Raw genomic sequence first — 24,036 nt, forward strand, 5'->3', positions numbered from 1 at the left:
TGTCGGGTGGGGGCTGGTGGGTGCCCACACAAGTTAACCTGAGCTCCGGAGAGTGGTGTGTGAAAGCTTTCGGGGGGAAGAAAAAAGGAAAACAAGAGTGAATTGGCTTTTTAATGTAACGAGACCTCCCCGGTGATCCGGCAGCGTGGGCGATCGTGGGGGAGCACGGCCCGAGGAAGCGCTGGGTGCCTGTGACTTCCCAGCTCCAGGTTTTTCTGTGCAGGTGCGAAGCTGCGATCACGGCCGCCGCTCACACGCCTCTTTTGATAGCGTATGTGCGAGGAGAGTCATACCTGGAATAAAAATCTCATAAAGCCCTTTGAAATTTAAAAGGCATGAGATCTGAGAAGATAAATACTCCTGAGAGTGGACTGTGATCCTCAGGTAGCGTTTTCTTGCTTTCAGTGTGTGTCGTAGATAAACAGAGCTGTGGTTGTCTCAGAGGAGGCCTGGAAAACAAGTCTTACGTGTCCTTTGTGGACGTCAGAGCTCCCTGAGGCTTTGTCCTCTGAAGTGGTTCTTGCAGGTGGGTTGCCGGGGAGTGGTCAGCGTCCCCTCCCGGGCCTCACCCTCTCCTCTGTCCCACCTTTCTCTGGAGAGCCTGGGTGTTGCTCCTCAGACCTTCTTCAATGACAGTGGCAGGCTGGACCAGGGACCATGCGCTTTCTCTCTTCCGTGGCTGAAGGCTACTTTTGTGTTTCAGTTTTCTTCCTCTAATAGCACAGAACAAAGCCAACACTGTCCCCATGTTTTATTAATTTTCTGCCTGGTTTGTGTCAGCGTCTCCCCTTGGGAAGTGTGTCATGAGGGGAGGGGACTTTATTTGCGCCCTGACCCCTGGCTGAGCTGCTCAGTGGGAAACAGCACAGCGAGTAGACAGGAGAATCCTGCCTCCTCTGCATCTCCACCTTAGACTGATTTTTCTCCTTAGACTGATTTTGGCCGAAGCCAGTGAACGTTGTGTAATGCTAAAGATTGAGCGCCCTAACCTCACTTTTAAGTGTTCGTATTTTTGCTTCAAAAAGGAGACCCTGAAATAGATAGTGGATTTCTAGGAAGACTTCCCATTTCCCTCTTAGTGTGTAAAATATAGCCAGCTGTTGTTAGGGAAAGGCATCCGACATTATTATTGCTCTGTTAACAGTGTTTTAAAATATACAAATAGGAAAATCGGATGCCTTCTGGGTAGCGAGCTGGGAAAACTTTGAGTATGCTAATCAAATGCCACGTGCATTTGCATAGTAGGTAGAGGAACAAGGCTGAAACTCTGGCTTTGCTGTTGGACTGCATTTCCTGGTATGATTTAGCTGTGTTTACTTTTTCTGCTGGGGCAAGGAGAGGAAAGTCAGGGGTGGGGGAGCCCTTGGGCACAAAGGAGTTAATGAGGTCTGGGTGGGTAGGGGCGGGGGTCAGGTGGGGGTAGGTATGAAGTACTTCTACCAGCTCACCTTCCCAGAGTCCTCCTGGGCCCTCTGAAGATGTCACTTACAATGGAGTTGTTAGCATGAGAAAATAAAGCCTTTCTCTTCCTAAATGTAGTTCAGTGGGAACTGAAAATGTACCAGAAATCATGGTTCAAGCTTGTGCCAGTGGGTGCAAGGGGTGGTTCTTACGGAAGAGAAAGCGCAGTTCATTTAGACTTGGCATAGAAATCCAGCTCTGTTTCGGGGGAGTGAACACTGATATGGAGATTCCTGCCCGCCCCTCACCGTGAGTAGGACATCCCCTTACACAGGTCCTGTATGCTTTTCTGTTTCTTCCTTTTTCTTTTCTTCTTTTTTCCTCTTAGAAATAGTCTCTCTGTAGACCTGCCGGATTTGTCAAGTTACCACCCTCTAAATGTTTATAGCTCCGTATATTCATACTTTGTATTTGTGAATTAGCTAAAAGTGGGCTGCCAATCTGTACTTTATTTACATTCGAAGCCATCCTAGTGAGAGTCCCAGAAAAAAATGTTAATATGCCGGAAGAGGCAGAAGGGTTGAGTTTCTGACTGTTGCTAACCTCACCACTGCCTTTAAAACCAATCATGAGGCACATGGCTGATATTTAATAGCTTTTAGCTGATTATTTTTCTTCTCCTCCTCTTTCTCTTCTATCCAAGTTGACCTGGGTGTACTTGAGCGGAAATGAAGTCATCCAAATGCTGAATTAGAATAATCACAGGCCCCTAAGAACGAAATGGAAGCAGAGATTAAATGGTGGACGGAAAGCTGGCATTAATAAGGACCAGGAAAACTTTGCATAAAATAAATAGGAGATGGAATAGATTGAATTTGTATATGCTGCTTCCATTTCTTCCTCTACTTTGTGCTGTCTTCCTAGAGTTGAGTTACTGGCAAAGTGGGATTTGATTTGCCGCAAGGCCACATGCCTTCTGCAGCCTTGGTGATGGGCCTCCCTTCTTTGTGGGATGTTTGTGTGACTGGTGATGTTTCCAGGATGGAGGAATCTGGTGGAGGGGCTGTTAACCGTGAAGGGTTGATGATTACTTGGTGCAAGTAGTGGGTGGGAGACAGGTGAAAGAAGGGGCAGGATGGGAGCCAGCGCAACACAGCCGACTTCATATCATTGACGATTCCTCCTTGTAGAGAGAAGACCTGGGCGGGATGCAGGTAGGCTGACCAGTTGTGTGGGTTTTCCTGTGACTAAGGGGGTTTCCAGGAACTTGGGCCTTGCAAACTAGAATGAATTGGTCACCTTAAAGGGGAGTTCGGAGGGCCAGGTGTGGTGGCTCACACTTGTAATCCCAGCACTTTGGGAGGCCGAGGCGGGTGGATCACGAGGTCAAGAGATCGAGACCATCCTGGTCAACATGGTGAAACCCCGTCTCTACTGAAAATACAAAAATTAGCTGGGCATGGTGGCGCACGCCTGTAGTCCCAGCTACTCAAGAGGCTGAGGCAGGCAAATCACTTGAACCCGGGAGGCAGAGGTTGCAGTGAGCTGAGATCATGCCATTGCACTCCAGCCTAGGCAACGAGAGCGAAACTCTGTCTCTAAAATAAACAAACAAACAAATAAATAAAATGGGGGCGGTGGAGGAGTTGGGAGAAGTCAAGACACTTGGCCTGACACTCTAAAAGGGTCAACACCTTCCATGACCACCTCCAAGGAGATTTAAGTATTCCTTCCTATGTGTTCCAGAGCACTTACTTCGTACCTATTTACATTTTACCTTCTTGATTTAATCCAGCAACTGGGACAACAGCCAGCTTAGGGCCTTGCGTGAGCACAGGCCAGCAAATGTGACATGAACAAGTGGCCGCTCAAGGCAGTGTCTGTCTGTCTGTGCACCCCTCTGGACTTCTATTTGGGGATTATTTTTTTGTTTTTTTAAAAAAAAAAAAAAAAAAAAAAAAAAAAAAAAATTCTGCCCCAGTGTAGTAAAAAGTGAGTTACTTGTAGTTAAAGAGCAAAATAAGGATTAAATTAAATTAAATAAAAAACCCAGCAGAGTGGTTTGTTTACAGGAAGTCTTTTTTAGGTGGTCTGTTATAGAAGATGTAATTTGTGAAAGTAGATTAGTTGTAAATTAGAGATTTTGGATTGTCGAGGTCGCTAACGGTCTTTTATAATTGACGGCAGAGGTAAATATTTTCAGATTTGCTTATAGAGTATTAGTAGTGAAAAAACAATTTAAGGTGTTTTTCACTTCAGGAAAAATAAGTCAGGGTATGGAATGATCAGAGACAGTCTTCCTGATTTTATTCCCAGCTTTCTTACAAAATGACAAGGGTATGGAAAGCAACAGGGAGATTAAATGCTGGAGTAGTTTGCAAGGGAGCTTGCAGATTCTCTGATAGGGAAACACATTTTTTCAAAATTATACTTATTTATTTAGAGACAGGGCCTCTCTCTGGTTGCCCAGGCTGGAGTGCAGCGGCGCGATTTTGGCTCACTGTAGCTGTAGCCTCTGGGTCTCAGGTGATTCCCCCACCTCAGCCTCCCAAGTAGCTAGGACTACAGGCACGCACCACTATGCCTGGCTAATTTTTTTCTTTTGTATTTTTAGTAGAGACAGTGTTTTACCATGTTGCTGAGGCTGGTCTTGAACTCCTGGACTAAAGTGATCCAGCCTCCCAAAGTGTTGGGATTGCAGGCATGAGCCACCACCTTGGCCGATTTTTATTCTTTATTAAGACCACCTCATTTCTTTCATTGACAGACTTGTTTTCTTATCAAAAAAGGAGCATGTATTGATGTCACTGCTTTCCATTCCAGCTAAGTTAGCATTTGTGTTCAGATTTAGGGGTTCCTGTTTGCCCGAACCATTCTTGTATCTTTTACCTTGTAATTATCCCAGCAGCCCTGTGAGGCAGGATAATTATCTCCATTTTAAAGTTAGGTAAGGAAGACTAGGAGAGCATACATGCCTACGTAAGACCCCTCAGCCAGACAGCAGTGGGGCCCAAGATTCAAATCCAGACTTCCTGGGTGAGGACTCCGGGTTTGTTGATCCACTTAAGCTGTTTATCCTGAGATGATCTCCTTTGGAGTGGCCCTGACCACTTGTTTATAGTACCATAGAATTACTATGGAGTGGCCAGGTGCAGTGGCTCACACCTGTAATCCCAACACTTTGGGAGGCCGAGGCGGGTGGATCACGAGGTCAGTAGTTTGAGACAAGCTTGGCCAACGTGGTGAAACCCTGTCTCTACTAAAAATACAAAAATTAGCCAGGCGTGGCAGTGGGTGCCTGTAATCCCAGCTCCTTGGGAGGCTGAGGCAGGAGAATTGCTTGAGCCTGGGAAGTGGAGGTTGCAGTGAGCTGAGAACGTGCCATTGCATTCCAGCCTGGGTGACAGAGCAAGACTCCACCTCGAAAAAAAAATTACTATGGCACATCTTTGAGGAAGGTCACTGCCTTTATGGTTGTTTCCTTTTCTTGGAGTCTCTCTCTGTCTCCCAGGCTGGAGTACAGTGGTGCGACCTCTACTCACTGTAACCTCCACTGCCTGGGTTCAAGCAATTCTCCTGCCTCAGCCTCCTGAGTAGCTGGGATTACAGGTGCGTACCACTAGGCCTAGATAATGTTTGTATTTTTAGTAGAGACGGGTTTTTGCCATGTTAGCCAGGCTGGTCTCGAACTCCTGGCCTCAAGTGATCTGCCCGCCTCAGCTTCTCAAAGTGCTGGGATTACAGGCGTGAGCCACCACACCTAGCCAGTTTGTTTCAACTATTAGAACAAATATTATGGCACAGATTGCAATATTTGCATAATTTTTTGAAACACCGTGATGCTTCCAGACACTTCAGATTAGCTTCTGGCTGCATCAGTCTCTGTTCCTGGTCATTCTGGACTGTCCTTTAATGTACTTGACCTTTAGGGGGAGTACACAGGGAGAAAAGTTGAGAATCTCTATTGTTTACTGTTTAGCATAGGGGTTGGCAAACTTTTTCTGCAAAAGGCCAGATAATAACTATTTTTAGTTTTGTGGCCCAGATGGTCTCCTAGAACCATTCAGTTCTGCCATGTTATCATGATGACAGCCCAAAGACAATATGAAAATGAATGGCCATGGCTATATTCCAACAAAACTTTATTTTCAAACATCAGGTGGCAGCTGGATTTGGCCCTCAGGTTGAATAGTTTTCATACATCCTGGCTGAGCATATTGCCTGCTAATAAGAGCATAGGTTGTTTACACTGAGACTGTCTGGTATCAAACCCAGCTCATCTGTTCACTAGCACGGTAACCTTGGCCGGGTCATTTAGCTTCTCCCCACCTCACTTTCTTTATCTGTAAAATGGGGGTAATGATGGCCCTCAACCCATAGGGTTGTCATGAGGATTAAATGAGCTAATGCACGTATAGTTGTTAGCATCCTGCTAAGAAACAGGGTGAGCACTTAACAAACATTAATGAGCTGGTGTTATTTTCCACCTTGAAGACTCAAGTCCTCTGGAGTTTCCACTCTAGTTCTGTCTAGCAGTAGGCTTGCTAGTGCAACAGCCTTTATACACGCATACACACACACACACACACTCACTGACTCACTCACTCTCGCACTCTCTCGTTCATCTTTTCCATCTGTCCTGTAGGGGAGCTTACCACTCATTTCTTCCACCCTGGGTATGATACAAACTGAAAAGCCCTTCCTGCATCTTCTCAGCATAAAGATGATTCCATTTTGTGTAGTATCTGACATCCCCTCCATCCAGCTGCTGCTTCCAGTCTGTGGAACTGACTTGCAGATTGCCCTGGCTTTGATGAAAGAGTTGAACTGATGTGGGCCCAAAGAGAGTTCTTCTGGGTGGATCCTTCTGACGAACTCTTTACATTTCTTTCTTGAATAACTAAACTTTTTTTTTCTTTTCTTTTTTGTTTTTTTTGGTAATGGATATGGCCTGGAGGTTGTCCCAGTATCATTTGGCTGATGTTTGTTAAAATATGTTTATATATATTGATCCAGTAATCTGTTTATCGCATTTATTTTGCCTCCTGGGAGAGCCTTTCAGATCCTCATTTAAGTTTTTCTTTCCTTTTCCTTTACATGTGATTCTTATTAGCTTGGTTTTCTGGCTTCTTTCAAATTTATAGCAAATATTAAGGGGTGGAAAGATGTTAATAAAGTCAGTGTAAAGCAAGAGGGAGAAAACCTATAAAAACTTAAGAGGCTTCGATCTTGAAAAGATCCACACTGTAGGGCTGTTTAGTGCAGGGAAATAGTCATCCTTCCTCATTAGGCCCAGAAGGCATTACATCCACAGTCTCACGCATCATTCATTTGCTCATTGATTCATTCAGCAGACCCTGATTACCTTGAATGCCAGGCACTGAGCTAGGAGCCAGGAGCACCTTGGTGAGCGGAACAGACAAGATCCTTGCTTACTTGTAGCTTAACAAGCATGGGGTGTGGGTGGCGGAGGAGGAGCCAAAAGCAGGCCAGTAAATAATAAAAATAATTACAGAGTGTGTCATCAAGGAAACACACCAGGAGCCGAGAAACTCCATAATGGGAATATGGAAGAGGGAATCTTGGCTTATCAAGAAGTCAGATATGTGTAGCCTCTTTGCCTTGACCTGACTGTAAATTCCGCCAAGTGGGGCTAGGTCTGTTTACTCACCCTGTAGAACCAGGACTGGCCCACGGCCTGGGCAGTAGTTGGTGCTCAGTCAACAATGCTGGAATGAATGGATCCTCTGTATCGGAGGGCAGGGAAGTTCCAGTCATTGGAGAAGGAGTTTCAAAGGGTAAAATTAGGATTTTTTTTTTTTTTTGAGACAGAGTTTCACCTTGTTGCCCAGGCTGGAGTACAATGGCGCAATCTAGGCTCACTGTAGCCTCTGTCTCCCGGGTTCAAGCAACTCTCCTGCCCCAGCCTCCCGAATAGCTGGGATTACAGGCGCCCACCATCATACCTGGCTATTTTTTTGTATTTTTAGTAGAGACAGTGTTTTGCCACATTGGGCAGGCTGGCCTCAGGAGGAGGCGAGAATCCACCTGCCTCGGTCTCCCAAAATGTTCGGATTACAGGCATGAGCCACTGCACCTAGCCAGGACTTTTCTTTTTAAAATGGGGCTTTGAGAGAGCATATTCCATTATCTGGAGCATTTCCTTATGTGAAACCCATTATTTCACTGCAGCCCAGGATTGCTTAGTGATTTTCATCCCACGGCAAAAGCTTAATAGAACTAAGGGAATATCGGGGCAGCTGGTCAGCAAGGCCCTTTTCAGAGTCGGGAGATTCTCAGGCAGGTTTTGGCACAGAGGGTAAACACAGAGAAGGGAAGATGTCAGGAGGGTAAAACGGGATATGCATCTCTGTGTAATCTTCTCTCCTTCTCTTCTTTTTGTCTTTGGTCTAAGAAAAGTAGTGGACCTGCTGAGGTCCACTACTCTGAGGTACCAGAGTAGGTCAGTGACTTTGCAAAGCTGGTGAGAGGGTTGACTCATCTAGGCTCATAGGTGTTATGGGCACCAGGGATGGGGGACTGGATGGGCATTGGGCAGTTTCTCTCCCTGACTTGCCATCCTGTGATCAGCCAGGCTGGGGAATGAAAATGGGTCCAACAACATGAAGCCACAGCACGGTCCTCCCTGATGTTGAGAAATCTGGCTGTGGACACGGAGAATGTGTTTGTGGGTATATTTTTCCCTCTTGAATGATCCGAAGATGCCATTGGCATTTACTGCCAGACTCTTGGGAATTGCCTGGATATCATGGGGTGAAGTTGAACAATTTTCAACTTTGGAATTGGGCAGACCTGAGTTTGAATCCAGATCATTTGCTATTAGCATTGTGACCCTGGGCTCTTGATGTGACTGTCTCCTGAGCCTGGTTTCTCATCTGTTAAGTGGGCATACAGTTTCACTTATAACGGGGTTGTAAGAATGAAGAGATAAACATTTGCCCAGGGTTTGGCACATGGGCATTTAATGATAGTCTCCCCCGCCTGCATTCCCTTTCTGCTTCCCATTCCCCCCTCACCCGGAGTTCCTGAACCCCCAAAATTGCTGACTTCCACCAGGTTCGCTCCCTCTGACAAACTCCCTTCCTTAATCTGCACAAAGCACACTCTATGTGCCAAATGGATGATTTGGGGGCCAGTTTCTTAGTTGCTACCAGTCTCTGCCCCCATCCCTCCACAGCTATTCCTCTGACAAATCTGGAACCTCTGAAGTCCTGCATATGAGAGCCTCCTAGATGTAACCCAGCTGGAGTTGGTGTTGGGGGAGGCTGAGTGGAGGATTTGGCTTTTTTTCCTCTTATGCTAATGAAGTGAATATGGCAAGGAGTCACAATATTTTCTTTCCAGGCAAAGAAATGTTGTAGTAGGAGAAACAGCATGCAGGGGAAGCAAATGTGAGCTCAGTGGATTCTCTCAAGGGAGGAATAGGACAAATTGTCAGCTTCTGTTGAGAAGATAATACTCTCACTATGATAAATGCCAAGTTACTATTGAAAACCACCATCTTAATGGCGGCGTCCCCAAGCACTCAGTGCTCGCCTGGCAGCCGAGACCAGAGGAGAAGCCGAGGAAAGCAGGTATTTGTAGGGGGTTGTTTGTTTGCAATGAGAAATCTGTTTAAAGCAAAGGAGACCGTGCATTAAAATTTCTTTTAAGGCAGATTTTAAAAGCTCACTGGAGTGCTCCAGTGTGGCCTGATCTTAAAACACACCTATGAGACTTCAAGTCATATTCAAGAAATATTTATTGAGACTTCTACCCCCAATAAATATTTCTTGAATATGACTTGAATTAAGGAGTCACAAGGGACTGGAAGCCGCCTGAAATAATTTTCCCTCCCATAGGAAGTAGCCGCTGTAATTCACTTGCAAGTTATTTCAAAAGGCCTGTTCTGATAGAAACTGCTGCCTTCTCATGGACTGGGATTTTTCTAGTTCTGTCTATAACATCCCTTCTTGACAAGGGTGTGTCTGCCCAGATTTTACAGTATGCCGGTCCCTCAAAGAGCATCTCAGTTCATTGCTGCCCTTTCGGGGGTGCTTATGCTCGTTCCTTGTAGACACTTGAGTGTGGCTGATCTGCCTCACAGCCTACACTCCGGGAGATCTTCAGGTCAGTTGGGGAAATTCCTGGGCTGGTGGGAGTGGGGCTGGACAATACGTTCAGGAGCTCTAAGAATGCTGGAGATCATGGGAATAGCTGGAGGGGGAGGAAGGTCTCTATCAGCTGCTGTTGAAAGGTCCTAATGTAGTTGTGCTTGTCCAACCATCCATGCATTCCAGAACCCAATCTAGGTATTAAGTGCTATGCTGGGACCACAGAGATGGGTGTGATGGGGTTCCCACCCACGAGGGGTGTGTGGTCAAGGAACAGAGATGGTAGTAAGCAGAGTTGCAGCATGGTGTAGCAAATGCAGAGCCTGTCAGCTTCACTGCGAGGTGGGGGACGGTGGTTGCTGCTGCGGAGTTCCTCCCCTGGGCCTCCCATCCTTTCCCTCAGGCAACTCAGCTGTACCCCACGTCAGCCACTGAAGGCTGGTCATGTCTTCATGTGCCAGTGCCCGCCTGAGCATTGACCTGGAAAGGTGCTTGAGAGACATTTATTCTGGGCTCCATAAGGGACCAGTGTTGGCATGGTAGGTGGAGGAGAGGAGGAAGCCCAGAGTGTGATTTGCCCCACGCACCCCTGGATATCACAGCCCTGCCCTGGTCCATTTTGGAAAGAACCAAATGGAGAGGACCCGCTTCCATGGACTTGAAAGAGTGAGTTTGACTTTGTTATCAGCTGCAGAGCAAGGAGGGAGGCAGTTTACAGTGGGATGCCTGCATTCACCTTGCCCAGAGATGCTGACTGCTAAGGACGCGCCCCAGGGCTTTACAGACTCTCCCCTTCTTGCCAGGTTCAGTCTCCTCCCTGAGATCTTGCCCCTCAACCCCCAAGAAGCCACAAGGCAGGTCTGCTTGTTTGTTTGACCCATGAGTGGAACAGTAGACGCGATCTTTTCAATGTTGAAGAATCTTGGGGAACATTAGTCAAGGTGTCTCAGTTATAACTCAGTTTCATTACGGCTTCCCAGATTTGATTAATACAGTATCTGCTCATGAAGGGATTTGGCAACCCGAGGAAATGGACAAAGATGATGGATCAGGTGCACCTAGGACAGAATGACAGCTGAAGTCAGTGGTTTTCTGCTAAACCCATAACTTAACCACTGGTAGAAAGTTTGTATCAGGTGTCCCAAATCAATTGTATTGATTCTAGATGTCTTTTTGTAAAGAGGCAATAAAAAGAAATACCATTTATTTTCACACATGTTGCATTCTCCCAGTGTCTAGGAATTATAGAGTCATTGTTATTATTCTTCCTCTCATTCCTAGCACTAAGCTCATAGAGAGCAGGGGTTGACAAACTTTGTCTATAAAGGGTCAGATAGCAAATATTGTAGACTCTGTGGGCCATAGGGTCTCTGTCCCCGCTACTCAGTTCTGCTGTTGTAGCACAAAAGCAGCCATGGACAATATGTAAATGGATGAGCGTAGCTGTGTTCCAATTCCACTTTTATTTGCAAAAACAGGCAGCAGGCCTATGAGCCGTAAGTTGCTATCCCCTGCTAGAGATAGTCACGGTCCTCAACTAGATGTTGGAAAGAAAGTAATGGCTTCATAGAACTGAGGCTATTTTCAGGATCAGTAATAAACTTTAGGGGCATGGCCATACTCCTTTGGGAAATAGTCATCCTTTTAATGTAGAAAGATACATTGTATCAGAAAGGTACATTGTGTTGTCTGATGCCATCCCTCCAAGACATTTGGAAAAATCTTTTAAAGTAGCTGCAAATATAAGGACTAGGGAGGGTTAAGAGCAGATAACAGCCCCTGCCAGTCACATAAGGACTGTTACAGTGCATAGGCAAGGGATGATCATTTTGGGGTCCTGGATTTTCTTGGGCTGTGGGGTGCTGTTGCTCAGGGACGGGTGCTCTGTGTGGCCGTGGTGGCCACAAGCTAGAGGATCTTACCTACAAACACGTGCGCAAAGGCTTGCTCAGCACGCAACACTTGTCTGTTCACGTTCCTGAAAGTGGAAGGCCAAAGTGGGAACTTTTTTTTTTTTTTTTTTTTTTTTTTGAGATGGGGTCTTGCACTGCCACCTGGACTGGAGTGCAGTGGCTTGATCTTGGCTCACTGCAACTTTCACCTCCCAGGTTCAAGTGATTCTCCTGTCTCAGCCTCCCGAGTAGATGAGATTACAGGCGTCTGCCACCATGCCCAGCTAACTTTTTGTATTTTTAGTAGAGATGGGGGTTTCACTATGTTGGCCAGGCTGGTCTCGAACTCCTGACCTTGTGATTTGCCCGCCTTGGCCTCCCGAAGTGATGGGATTACAGGCGTGAGCCACTGTGCCCGGCCCAAAGTGGGAACTTTATGCAGTTTCATGCAACGGGTCCTTTGCTCACTCACATCCATGAGCTGAGAATTTGGTTATAATCATTTTTCTAAAAGAGGGAAAAAATGGACTCACATGGGTTGATTTGCACTCTTTAGGTCTGTAAAAACCCAGTGACATTGACATGTCAATGAAAATGGTAGAAATTAACACTTGGAAATTTTTATGTAAAACTTTTATTGAAAATTCAGCTAAACATTCACACACTAAAAAGAGCTATATATTTATACCTGAAAAACTCAATTTTATGCAAGCTGCTTATTTCTCCATTGTGGTCACATGGGCTGAGGTTTTTAGTATGAAATGTAATTTACACAAATTAGTCCAAGGCAGGTAGAGTGTGAAATTAAATTGATGCCTTGATTTCTGTATTCTCTACTAAGTGTTTTTCTGAAAATTTGTCATTTTTATCCTAGGAACTTTGAAGTATGGGGGTTTTTTTTTTTTTTTTGGTTTGTTTTTGTTTTTGTTTTTAAATAAACAGAGCAAAGAAGTTCTTACTAGCTAAGGACGTGAAACAACCTTAATTACAGGCTAAAGAGCCAGGTTTCATTTTGTTTTGTGGCTAAATATTAGAGTAACCCTAAATTGGGCTATCAGTAGAGTTAGAAAACTTATGCTTTAATGCAGCTATTGCATTTTTCTTTCTTTTCTTTTTTTTTTTTTTTTTTTTTTTAGAGATGGAGTCTCTGTTTCTGTTACCCAGGCTGGAGTGCAGTGGTGCAATCTAAGCTCACTGCAACCTCTGCCTCCCGGGTTCAAGCGATTCTCCTGCCTCAGCCTCCCAAGTACCTGAGATTACAGGTGCTGGCCATCACACCCAGCTAATTTTAATTTTTTTTGTATTTTTATTAAAGATAGGTGCATGTTGGCCAGGCTCGTCTCGAACTCCTGACCTCAGGTGATCCACCCGACTTGACCTCCCAAAGAGCAGGGATTACAGGTGTGAGCCCCTGTGCCAGTCAGCTATTACATTTCTCAACAGCTGCACCAAGCCATCTAATTTCTTTGGCTGTGATGAGAACAGTTTAGGGCTGTTAGCTGTGTAGACCTGGAAGGGGTTTTGCAGACCCTTTTACAGATGAGGAAACAGAGGCTCAAGAATAACCTTCTGACCTTGGTCTCTTTGGTCAGGACACCAAGGGTCCTGGCTGGGCCTGCCTCTGCCCCTGAGTTTCCAATGCTGCCTCTCCTGAGGACAGTTATCGGTATTGGTGTCAGATTGTGTCAGCAGTCATCGTAAGAATGAATCCAGTATGGGGTATCCTGGTTCAAATTTGATAATCCAAGAGGAAAGAGAATCACTACTTGCCCAGAAATAATGGAAAGCCAAGATGATCTGACGACCTTGTCAGGAGATCACCAGTGCTCCGGTACTGAACCCATCTGCTTGGTCCTGGGGTTGACCGCCCTCTGTTGAAAAGGAGGTAGGTTGCACCTCCAGGGTCTGGGACGCAGGTGGTTTAATTTTGTCAACATCTTTCTCGTAGGTCACCCCCCAGCAAGGTAGACGCGGGTCAGCCCTGCCAACTTTGGAATGAATCATTGCTGTCGAATAACTAGCAGCTGACATTCGGGGCGCTCTGAAAAATGAATTATGGGCTCTCATGATTTTGATTTGTCTGTGGTGGCCTGGGTGGTATTTCTCTCTCTTGTCCTCGCTCTCCCCCGCGTTTGGAGCCTTTGTCTCCATCTGAGTCAGCATGACATGGTCTGAAAATTGCATGTTTGGCTTTTAATGATGATTGATGTCCGCAGCCATGCTTCAAATTTAGGGTCTCCTGAAGAGTCTTCGAGACCGTTACCGAGACCAACCTGCCGAGGGAGTCGATGGCTCAGAGCTTCTCCCTTCCCCGGCCTGAATTAGATTCCTGCCAAACTCCTCCATCTTTCCTCCAGCACCTCATGGGCCCTTCTTGGGTCTTTGGCACCAGGAGCTGAGCTGGCCTGCCCATCCAGTAAGCTCCACCCACCCCTGGGGTTAATGCTATCCCATGGGATATCTGGATGGGTCACTCCTTTTTGCTCCTTCCTCCCCACCCCCAAATCAGAGAGGCCAACGAGGAGCTTAATTTCCTCAACAGCAGGTGCCTGTCATCTATCTGAAGATAGTTGCCAACATCTGGTACAATTGCCTCCGCAAACGCAGTAACAAGGCGGCCTGCAGTTCAGTCGCAGAGCGAGCATCGCCGCTTTAATGATAACAAGCTGTTGGCCTCCCCTCTGAGATGAATCCATCTCACAGATGTTTGTCTAGTTTTGGCAATCGTGTTGCACTATAGCTTTGGTGATTATGCTCGACTGGAGACTATTACAATAAAAGAAGTTTGAACTTGTTCCATTTTTATACCCCACCCCCTTCTCCCCTGTTCTGAGGTATAATTTATATCAATGGCTGTAATATTGGTTCCCTTACTGAGGCCTCTTTACTTTTTATGGTGTCGGCGTAGCTGCAGCTGATAGCCTGGCTTCCTCCACAGGTTAATGTGTTTTAGCACCATCAACGCTTTTAATGTCCATGCTTAATGGCCCCATGGCAGTCCCCTCACCCTCTGTCGAAGCACAAGTTGACACTGAGAGGTCGTGTGATTACTTTGACGGAGTATCTCCAGCTGTAGATAGTTATAGCTCGTGTGTGTATGCAGGGCGGGAACACGGGGCACGTGGGAGGCTTGGTACATGCACAGGACAGAGTCGATCAGAAGGAGAGGTTTTCCCTGAAGGTGGCAACAGCGAGAGACAGGGCCTGGGAATGTAGAACCTTCTAGACTACTATTGGACTTCCTCTCTGTCTCTCTCTCTCTCTTCCCCATTCCTCCTCCTCCTCCTCTTCTAAGAAGGTACAGTATACTTTTACTGAGATGAAATAAATACTCCTGCTGCGGTGGCTCATGCCTATAATCCCAACACTTTGGAAGGCCGAAGCAGGGGGATAGCTTGAAGCCAGGAGTTTGAGACCGGTGTGGGTGACATAGTGAGACTCCATCTGTCCAAAAAGTGTGCCTGTAGTTCTAGCTGCTTGGGAGGCTCAAGCAGGAGGCTCACTTGAGCCCAGGAGTTCGAGGTTGCAGTGAGCTATGATTGCACCACCGCATTCCAGCCTGGACAACAGAGCGAGGCCTCATCTCAAACCCACAACAATAACAACAACAAAGCAGAATGAATAGAAACCACACCTTGGCGAAAGGGCATTTGGAGGCCTGTCAGGTTTAATGCTGCAGTGTTTGACATTTTGGGCTTTAATATTACACCGTATTTTAATATTTAATACTGTCAAATATGACACAGTTTTACAATTACAGTTCTATGTAGGAAAATTGAAAGGACCTATCCATTCAAATCATATTTAGTGGTAGTAAACACCAGGTATTTTTAATAATAACTCTCAATAATTGCATCTCCACTGTGTACTAGGTACTATGTGAACTGCTTTTATTGATAGATAAATAGGTAATTCTTACAGCCTCCTGTGAGGCAGGTATTCTTGTGCCCCTTGTCACGGGAGGAAGACGACAGTCGGGGACAGGAAGGGACTTGCCCAATGGCACAAAGCTGCCCAGGGACAGAGAGAGAGCTCCATCCAGGGTGAGCACACTCCAGCCCCACTCATTCTCCAGCCGTCATTGTCACCGCGAACCCTGCTCGCAGTCTTGTTTGATGTCATGGAAAAATCTGCCCATCTGAGATGTGGCGCATTATATAAATCAGTACAACATAAATCACCATCATCACTTGACATTTAAGCCTTTTTTTTTTTTTCATTTTAATTTGGATATTACTTTGTCAAAGATTAGGCAACGTAATTTTGGCAAGGTGTTATTTTTGGCAGTGCACTTACGAATGGGTGAGTCAGGCTGGCTGGGGATGCATCACTGGTGGCAGGGCACCATGCGTTTCTTTCTTTGTCCAGAAATAGACACTGGTCTCTGGGCTGGTGACACTTCAGGAGGCCCCAGACGACCGTACTGGGTGCAGGTATAATAGCCTTCTATGAGGGACCCGAGGCGCCACCTCATCTTGGTCTCTAGATAGGACTGTATTCTGTAATGAGTCCTTCAGGTCTGTGGGTTCGAGTCCCATAGGGAGAGAAAAAAACTTTTCCCCAAAAGCTAAAAGAGAGTGATCTTTTGGGATGCATATCAAAATAAAAACCATGAGATGGCTTATGAAAATTAATAGTTCCCAGAAATGGCTAAAAATATACAGTTTACAACCCAGCAGTTTATTAAAGACTTGAGAACATTATCTTTGCTGTTTGAGTTAGATTTAAGCATATGCTTTTAACCTGGGCCACACACAGTAATAGAAGAAGCCCTCCTAATATCCTTTGTGACCTTGGGCCTCGACTTACTTCTCTGGGCCTTGACTATCTTTTCTATAAATTTCGGATTTGTAGACATTGGATGAGATTTCAGATCTCTTTCAGCCCTGGAGTTGCATTCTGTTCTGTTGGCCAGCACCTGCTCATGCCTTTCCATAAGTGAAGTGTCTGTTGCTTGGATCACTATTGCTGCACTCCTTCTGTTCTGAACTAGATCCTAAGTTGGCTAAAGTCATGTCAAGTCCAGCATAATTTACCACTTGGTAAAGTATGCCTGTTGATTTGGCATCTTTCCTTCTTGACTTCCCTCCTCAGCACAGATCTGTCCTGCCAATAGTCAAATATAAAATTTTTCATACCCGCCCAGCGTTTTGCATCAGGGCTCTTCACTCTCTCCTGCCCGCCCCTCCTCACCAAATGAGTTCTTTCTTTGCAAAGCTGGAGCCAAACCCCCAAAATGCCACAAAGACATGTGGCGCAGCTTTTTCCAGTTTTTCTCTTGCGGTAGTTACAATATTATTAAAAATCCATTAAATTTTAATGTACCCTATAAAATATGTGCTCTTGTGAAAGCAAGCACAGATAATTATTTCTGATGAATAAACCAAGAGGACAAGTATGTGTGAAGTTCATGCTGCAGCATTCAATTTTTATTATATACATCTCCTGCAGGGCCAATCACTGTGATGTTCCAGCTGGTTGTGTGGAGGGCTGGTTCTTCTCGGAGATCCTTTGGGGCAGCATGAACCCTGAACTCTCCGGGTGTTCGCAGAGCTCGTTATTACCTGGAAAGAGAGAGCCCTGTGTAGGAGCTGTCTTCTGTTAAGCCCTTCAAACTCAAGAATGAAGGACTAAATGAATCAGGAGGAGAAAAATGCAGTCTCTCTAAAACTCCAAGGTAGCCTTGTGGGATGGGGAGCAAAAAATCAGACATACATTTGAAGTTCTTCTACCAATAACTCTGTTCCCTTGAGCCAGCCTCTTAGCTTCTCTGAGTATTTGTTTCCTAAATGGGAGATGAGAGTTCTGTCTGCCTTGGGGCTTACAGAGGCACAGAAGAGCCTGTGCCTGGCTCAGAGAGGGAATTCTGACTCACAGGTTCCCTCATTCATTTTATTTCTTCTTCTTCTGGAGATCGTTTGAAAGTTTTCTCATAGCTCCAGAAGTTGGAAGACAGAGCTGCTGCCTGAACTCCTGGAGTCAGTGTGGTGTGAGGGTTGGGAGCCGTTAACATGTGACTTTGTCTGGTGTCACAGCCGCTGGCTCTGGACCTCTCCTGATGCTTTGGTGGTGGCTTCCATATTGTTTTCCAGAGGCTGCATGCACCTGCCAGGTGGATGGAAGTGCTTCCCAGGGAGGGAGTGGGGGCTGCCTGTGGCCTCTGCGCCTGATGACTTCAGGGCAGGCAGTGGCATCCCTTTGCTTGCAGAATAGGAAGGAGCTCAGCCCAGCAGACCCTCCTGGGATTTGTTGGAGGCTGTGCTTGGGAGCTGGACACCTGATCTGCTTTGCAATTTTATGAGGTCCAACTTCTGATCCTCAGCGCGGCCCCATTTCCTTCCTCGGGCAGGGCTAGTCATCCGGCCCTGCAGGAGGTGGGGCAGGACTCAGGAAGCACTTGGAATGGCCTGGAAATCATAGGCTATACAAGCCTTTCTTCCCAGGGTGGTGGAGTGCACTGCTCTCATATTTAATCCTGCCCAGCATCCTGAAGAGGGGAGGGCCAGGGCTGTAGGCGAGTGGCATGGAAGTATTCTGGAATATTCCACAACGACAGTGAGGATCAGTGGTGAAGAAAGTCCCACATTTTGCACAGAATTGGGTGATCTGTAAATGAAGGAAGTTTATTTTTAACAGCATGATGATTTTGTTCAAAAACGAAAAGGCATACTAGAAAAAATTAAATACAGAAGTAAATAGAGAACTAACAAATCCTCTCACCTCATCACCGTGAGATAACCCTCAGTCATGTTTTGGTGCAGCCTTCCAGAGGCCTGTGTGCATATAAACATATGGTTGTGTACACTTCTGTGTAAATGGGATCATACGTGGTGTTTGCCAGACGGCTTTTTCCATTCAACAGTGTCAGAGGCATTTTTCCATGTGATTGTACCCTACGTGGTCATATTTGTTGCCTTCATTGTTTCTGCGATATCGATGCACTATGATTGACTTACGCAAACCCTTAGTTAGGATCGTTTAGGTTGTTTGCAGTATCATTATGATCATTGTTTGGTATTGTAGCCAGTTCTGTCAGGACCGCCCTTGTGCATGCATTTCCCTCCTGCTCCTGCAATACTTTTGACCCAGCAATTCCACTTCTAGGAATTTACAATAAGGAGATAATAATACGTTTTACAATTTGCTATTTATTGCCAAACTGCCCCACAGGGAGGTTGTGCTAATTTACATTTCTACCAGTTAAGGCAGTGGAAGAGTGAGCTTGAGATTTTGGTCTTTGGATTTTTGTGCCCAAGTCTTTCTAAAATTTACATTCCTCTGAAATTTGTCATATGAAACATTTTTTTAAAAAAAATTGAAGAAAGAGGAATCTGTTTTACCTTGACTTTTAAATGCATGTGACGTTGCCTCTCTGTTCTCTGATAATCTGTGAAGTCTTGAATTGTTTTGACTGAGTGAGATAGGTGCAGGAGAGTTTCAGGTGAGACTGGGGTTGTGTTTCTGTTTCAGGTTGTCATCTTGAAACAAAAATGGTGGCACATAAAATGTTTTCAAGTGGATGTGTTGAGCCGTGATTTTTAATGGGGTTTTGATCATTGTTCCTGGCTGCATACCAGTTTTGTTCTAGAAAGGATATAGCTGAAGACAAATAGTGACTTTTTTCCTTCATCTAATACATTTGGCAATTACATCTTGCCTCGTGAAAGCATTAACATTGTTATTTAAATTTTGTATTGCTCTTTTAAGATAACATTCAGCTTGTTACCTGTTTATCTCTTCCCTCCTGCTGCTCTTATGTGCATCCTCACGGCATGTGGGGCAGTGCCCTGCACTCAGTAGTCACCCAGTATACATTTGGGGACTTTTCTCCAATTATAAAGTTTTAGCATTGGGAGGTCTCTGAGAGCCAGCTTTTCCCCTAATTGTAGACATATTTTTGATCTTTTATGCATTTTAATTTATTTTTTTCTTCCAGTAGTAAGTGGTTGTCAAGTGCTTTTGATGTACCAGGTGCTGAGGTGACTGTGCTGTGACAGTGCCCCCATCCTCATGGAGGTGATGAATGGGTGTCCATGGGTGTCCATACGGCCTTGGAAGTGCCGGGAGAAGGCGGCGGAGCATAGACCTGGGCACAGGCCTTTTTCCTCTCCTGCTGTTTCCTTTTACATCTGCATTTGAAAAAAACCTTCTCCAGAGAAAGGCTTAGAGTTCACAGAACCCTTATTTCAATAGAAGTCTGCACTGTTCAGCCTTAGAGCAAAGGTTTTAGTGAAGCGTGGCCTGACAAAGAAGTGTTTGAGGAAGAGATTCAGTGGAAGCAAACTCTTTCCATCTCTCTGAAAAGTGGGAGATGCGGATGTCCACTGGACCCAGGGCTTCTGAATTCTAAAATCACTTCTTCACCAGGCTGAAGCTGGGGGTACCCCCACAGAAGATACTGTTGAATTGCTTAGAAGGTTTCTGATTGAGAGAAGCTCTGTGTTTCTCCTGGTTGGGACTGGCATAAGTAAAGGCAGAGACTGGGCTTGGTGGCTCACGCCTGTAATCCCAGTACTTTGGAAGGTAGAGTTGGGTGGATCACCTGAGGTCTGGAGTTCGAGACCAGCCTGGTTAGCGTGATGAAACCCCCATCTCCACTAAAAATACAAAAATTAGCTGGTCGTGGTGATGCATGCCTGTAATCCCAGCTACTTGGGAGGCTGAGGCACAAGAATTGCTTGAACCTGGGAGGCAGAGGTTGCAGTGAGCCGAGATTGTGCTTCTTCACTCCAGCCTGCGTAACAGAGTAAGACTGTTTCCAAAAAAAAAAAAAAAAAGTAAAGGCAAGAATGTGTATGGGACCTCACAAGATGTGGGGAAACCAGCCTGGCTGCAGTTGAGGGTGTGAGTGGGACCCTTCTCTCCCACTGATGGGTGAGAAGTATAAAAGCACCTTCCTCATCATGTGGTTCTAAGGCTGAAGTGAGGCCACATATGTAAAGTGCCAGACACACTTTACATATGCAGGTTAATAAATGTTACCCGGTCATTAATTATTAGTACATTGAATTACAAAGTTATTTAATCCAACCTCTCCATCCAGTCCATATGGGAATCTCATCTGCAATATTCCTGACAAATTTGATTTGTTAGGAATCTCTTTTAGTCTTTCATTTTTGATCGGCTTTTAATGGTTTAAGGAAGAACATTTCAGGTGTAAAAATCTGCTTCCCTGCTTAAGGAGCACATAGTTCCTTATTTTGGCTTTGTGAGCCCTGCAGTAAGACAACTATTTTTCTTTCCCACATATTTTGAATAATTCTTTAATATATATTTACATAAATATTACTATGTATTATATAGATTAGCTATATAGACATATAAAAATATACCAGTGCTTTGATACACATGTTAGTGGTTCTCAATTTTGGCTGTAATTGTAATTGTAATTTAAGAGCTTTTTAAAAATACCAATTCATGGACCCATCTTTTGAGGTTAGATGGTAGGACTGTGGTAAAATCTGAACATCTTTGTTTGAGACAGGGTCTCACTCTGTTACCCAGGCTCATGTGCAGTGGCGCGATCATGGCTTACCCAAGCTCCCGTCTCAGGGCTCAAGTGATCCTCCCACCTCAGCCTCCTAAGAACCCAGGATTACAGGTGTGTGCCACTGTTTCTGGCTGGGCATCTTTTTAAAAAGTCCTAATGTGCAGCTACAATTGTGAAACAATACCTGTTTTCATATTTAGAATGAGGGTAATCCTTCCAGAGGCACACAAAGTTAGCTGAGTAGCAGAAAGCTGGCTCTCAAACCAAGGTCTTCTAATTTCAAATATCCTGTTTTGTCTACTTTACCATGAAGCTGAATTGTGTGACTGCAAATATGAGGTCTCCCTTACCTCCCACCCTCGCTGTGCTATCTGTTTTTCAAGGTAAACACGGCCAGTTCTTTTTCCTCTGTGATTGAATGCCCTCTGCTCTCCTAATAGTATTTACCCTCCAGCAAACATTTATGATCAGTATACATTTGTGATGCGTTCCGTGGGCCAGGTACAGGGCTAGGCATTGCGGCTCCGGAGTGTCTGGAAGAAGAGATCGCCATGCTTAAATGTAGTGCATTTGACATAGTCCTTATCCTTAGGGTCATCAAGACCTTTCCCCGCATATCTGGCTCTTCATAACATGTAGATCGAGTGGTCCTTCCTGGGTCTGCATGTCCTCGGTTTAACCAGGGCAGACCCCTATGGATCTAACTTCACGTGGGTAGGGCCTTCTAGATGGCATCTGGGGTATGCCGACCTAACCCTGCCTTTCACGCTGATCTCACACAGCCACCAAATATGCAGCATTGCTCTAAAGTGCCTTAGGGAGAAAAGGCTGGCCCCCGTTTGGGAAACTTTGGGTTTTTATGTGTGTCTAAAAGATCATCTTCAGTAGTTTTACTCTCCCAGTGAGAAGAGGAGAGGCCGATGGTGTGCTGTTAGACACTGGGCAAACCGTTTTGGTAGGGCGACGTTTGTGACGATCATCCAGTGACTCCTGCTGCCACTGTCCTTCCTGCCTGGATGTTTTTGGAGCTTTCTACTCATCCAGCATCCAGGGAGGCTGTGATGAAGCGAGGACCATCTGTTAGGGACCAGAGAGCAAGGACGTTTGCAGCATAGTGACGGTTGGTCTGGATGACCAGGAAGAGTTTCTCCCGCGCTGTGTGGCTGGACTCCCACCTCCCCACCCTTGATTAGGCTTCCTGGTTGCGGGGAGTCATAGCTAGTGGAGCTCTAGTCTGTAACAAACGAACCACATCGAAAAACCGGACCCTCAGTCTTTCACATTGATTAGAGAATTAAAAAAAAAACATTTAAAATAGCTAAGCAGAAGGAAGAAGGCCTGGTCTCATCCTGGAGAGGCAGCATTTTGGTGCGTGTCCTTCCACACTTTGTGTGCATTCGCTCTGCGGTTGTCACACTGGTGATGAACGTGGACACTGGGGGCAGGCAGGCAGGCCTGGCTGCCGTTCCTGGCTTCGTCGTTTCCCGACTGTGTGACCTTGGGCAAATCCGTCTATAAAATGGTGATATCTTAGAAAGTATTTTATAGGATTGGGTGTCTTAAGGGAGACAGATGCATGGAAGTCCCTAGCAGAGGACCTCACACACAGTGAATGTTCAATCCCATGTTTATTTAAATCATATGTGCCTTCGTATTTACAAGGATGGGACTTCCTCCAATGTCTTGAGATTGTTAGCATATGACCATGAATACTAGCGCACAGTGCACATTCATCAGAAGTTCTGTAGCCACCAAAGAGACTCACCTCAAAGTGAAGTGATGCGCTTTTGATGGTAAACACCATCCTTTTGCTGCACAGTAATTGGGCATGAATGGCAAACAGTTCACATCAGTGATTGTAATTAATTAGTATTGCTTTTAAACTTTTTTTTTTTTTCCAGCCAAATCTAAGCCCTCCTTCTTTCTCTTCTCACGTGGTTGTCTGATGTTGGAAATGAGTGTCCATACTGCCCCTGGGGCAAGTTCCTTGAGGGCAGGAATGGCAAGTTCTTCTTGTACCCCCCGCCCCACTCCTGGTGTGGCACCTTGGGGCTCAGGAAGTGCTGGTCCTGAAGGACAGCTGTCCATTTGTTCCTTGAATCACTCAGAAGTCCTCGTTAATACGCATGCCTCTAAGGTAATGGCCTTATTTTCATCGTATTTGTTTTTCTTGTTCTTGTTCTTCACCTCTCACTTTCCCACGTAAGAGACTCCGGGGCTGCACTCCGTAGATTCCATCTGTCTGTCTTCTCAAGGCTAAAGATCTCTGAGCACCCACTTTTCCCTGGCCCATGTGCTGGCGGCCCTGAGTGTGTAGACTTAGCTTGCCCCCTTATCCAAGCGGTGGGCCAGGTTGGCAGAGGTGGTGGGAGGCGGCAAGCCTGTGGTGGTAGTTGGGTGGAGGAATCAGAGCATAGAGGGTCCTCTGGCCATGAAGATGAAGAGGTTTTCCTTGTTTATAGAATCTGCATTGGCTGCCCTGCCCACCTCTGCTTTCTGAATTTGGCACTGGTTGTGACTCTAGGAGCACGGAGAAGACTCCTCCAAGAGTTATAAACAGACAAACTCCATTTGCTCTCTCTCTGGCTGTAAAGTCTTTAGCTGAGGACCATGCTTTTTATTCCACAGTTGAGTGAAATGCCCCCAGTTGCTGAAACCCTTTCAGCGTCGGATGGTGTCTCCTGCCCATTCATTGTGACCCTTCTGTCCTGAGGAATCGATCCCTCCAGGCCCAGTGTTTCCATAACTGGCACAGACTCACAGGTGGGAGCCCAGACAGGCTACACTCCAGGCATCGGCGCTCTCTTCTCCCCTGGTGCTCAGAGCCAGGCTCCTCCTGAGCACAGAAATCAGAGCCCTGGGTTCAGAGTGGCCACCATGTAGGATGTGGGTGGGACCAGCTCCTTGGGGCTGAACTGGCAGCACAGCCGTGGAGACCCCTTAGATGCTAAATGGGTCACAGGTGAAATGAGCTCTTTGTGTGCTTGCATTGCGAGTGTCCATGCTTTCCTTTGAATTTACAGGTAGAGGCGGCCATGGGGACAGGTGGCAGGTTTGGGGGGTCCCAAGCCTAGTTGTTCTGTCGTGTGGTCAGTGTGGCATGTCTTTTATATAACCTGCATGTGGGTTACTGGAGGCC

At 45.9% G+C, this 24,036-nt stretch overlaps 1 protein-coding gene and 1 long non-coding RNA gene across 11 annotated transcripts in view; one reads left to right on the plus strand and one right to left on the minus strand.

Annotated features, from left to right (window-relative positions):
• The window catches only part of MSI2 (musashi RNA binding protein 2), a 435,580-nt gene that overhangs the window by 152,383 nt on the left and 259,161 nt on the right, over positions 1 to 24,036 (plus strand). The window lies entirely within an intron of this gene.
• On the minus strand, positions 435 to 15,751 carry LOC116552561. The gene is made up of 3 exons (XR_004269447.1): positions 15,739 to 15,751; positions 8,141 to 8,147; positions 435 to 914 (listed from the first exon to the last, which is right to left on the minus strand). It is a non-coding gene; the product is annotated as an uncharacterized LOC116552561 (long non-coding RNA).

The sequence above is a fragment of the Sapajus apella genome, unplaced genomic scaffold (assembly GCF_009761245.1).
Source record: "Sapajus apella isolate SASKATOON/1434 unplaced genomic scaffold, GSC_monkey_1.0 scaffold12, whole genome shotgun sequence".
Classification (NCBI taxonomy): domain Eukaryota; kingdom Metazoa; phylum Chordata; class Mammalia; order Primates; family Cebidae; genus Sapajus; species Sapajus apella.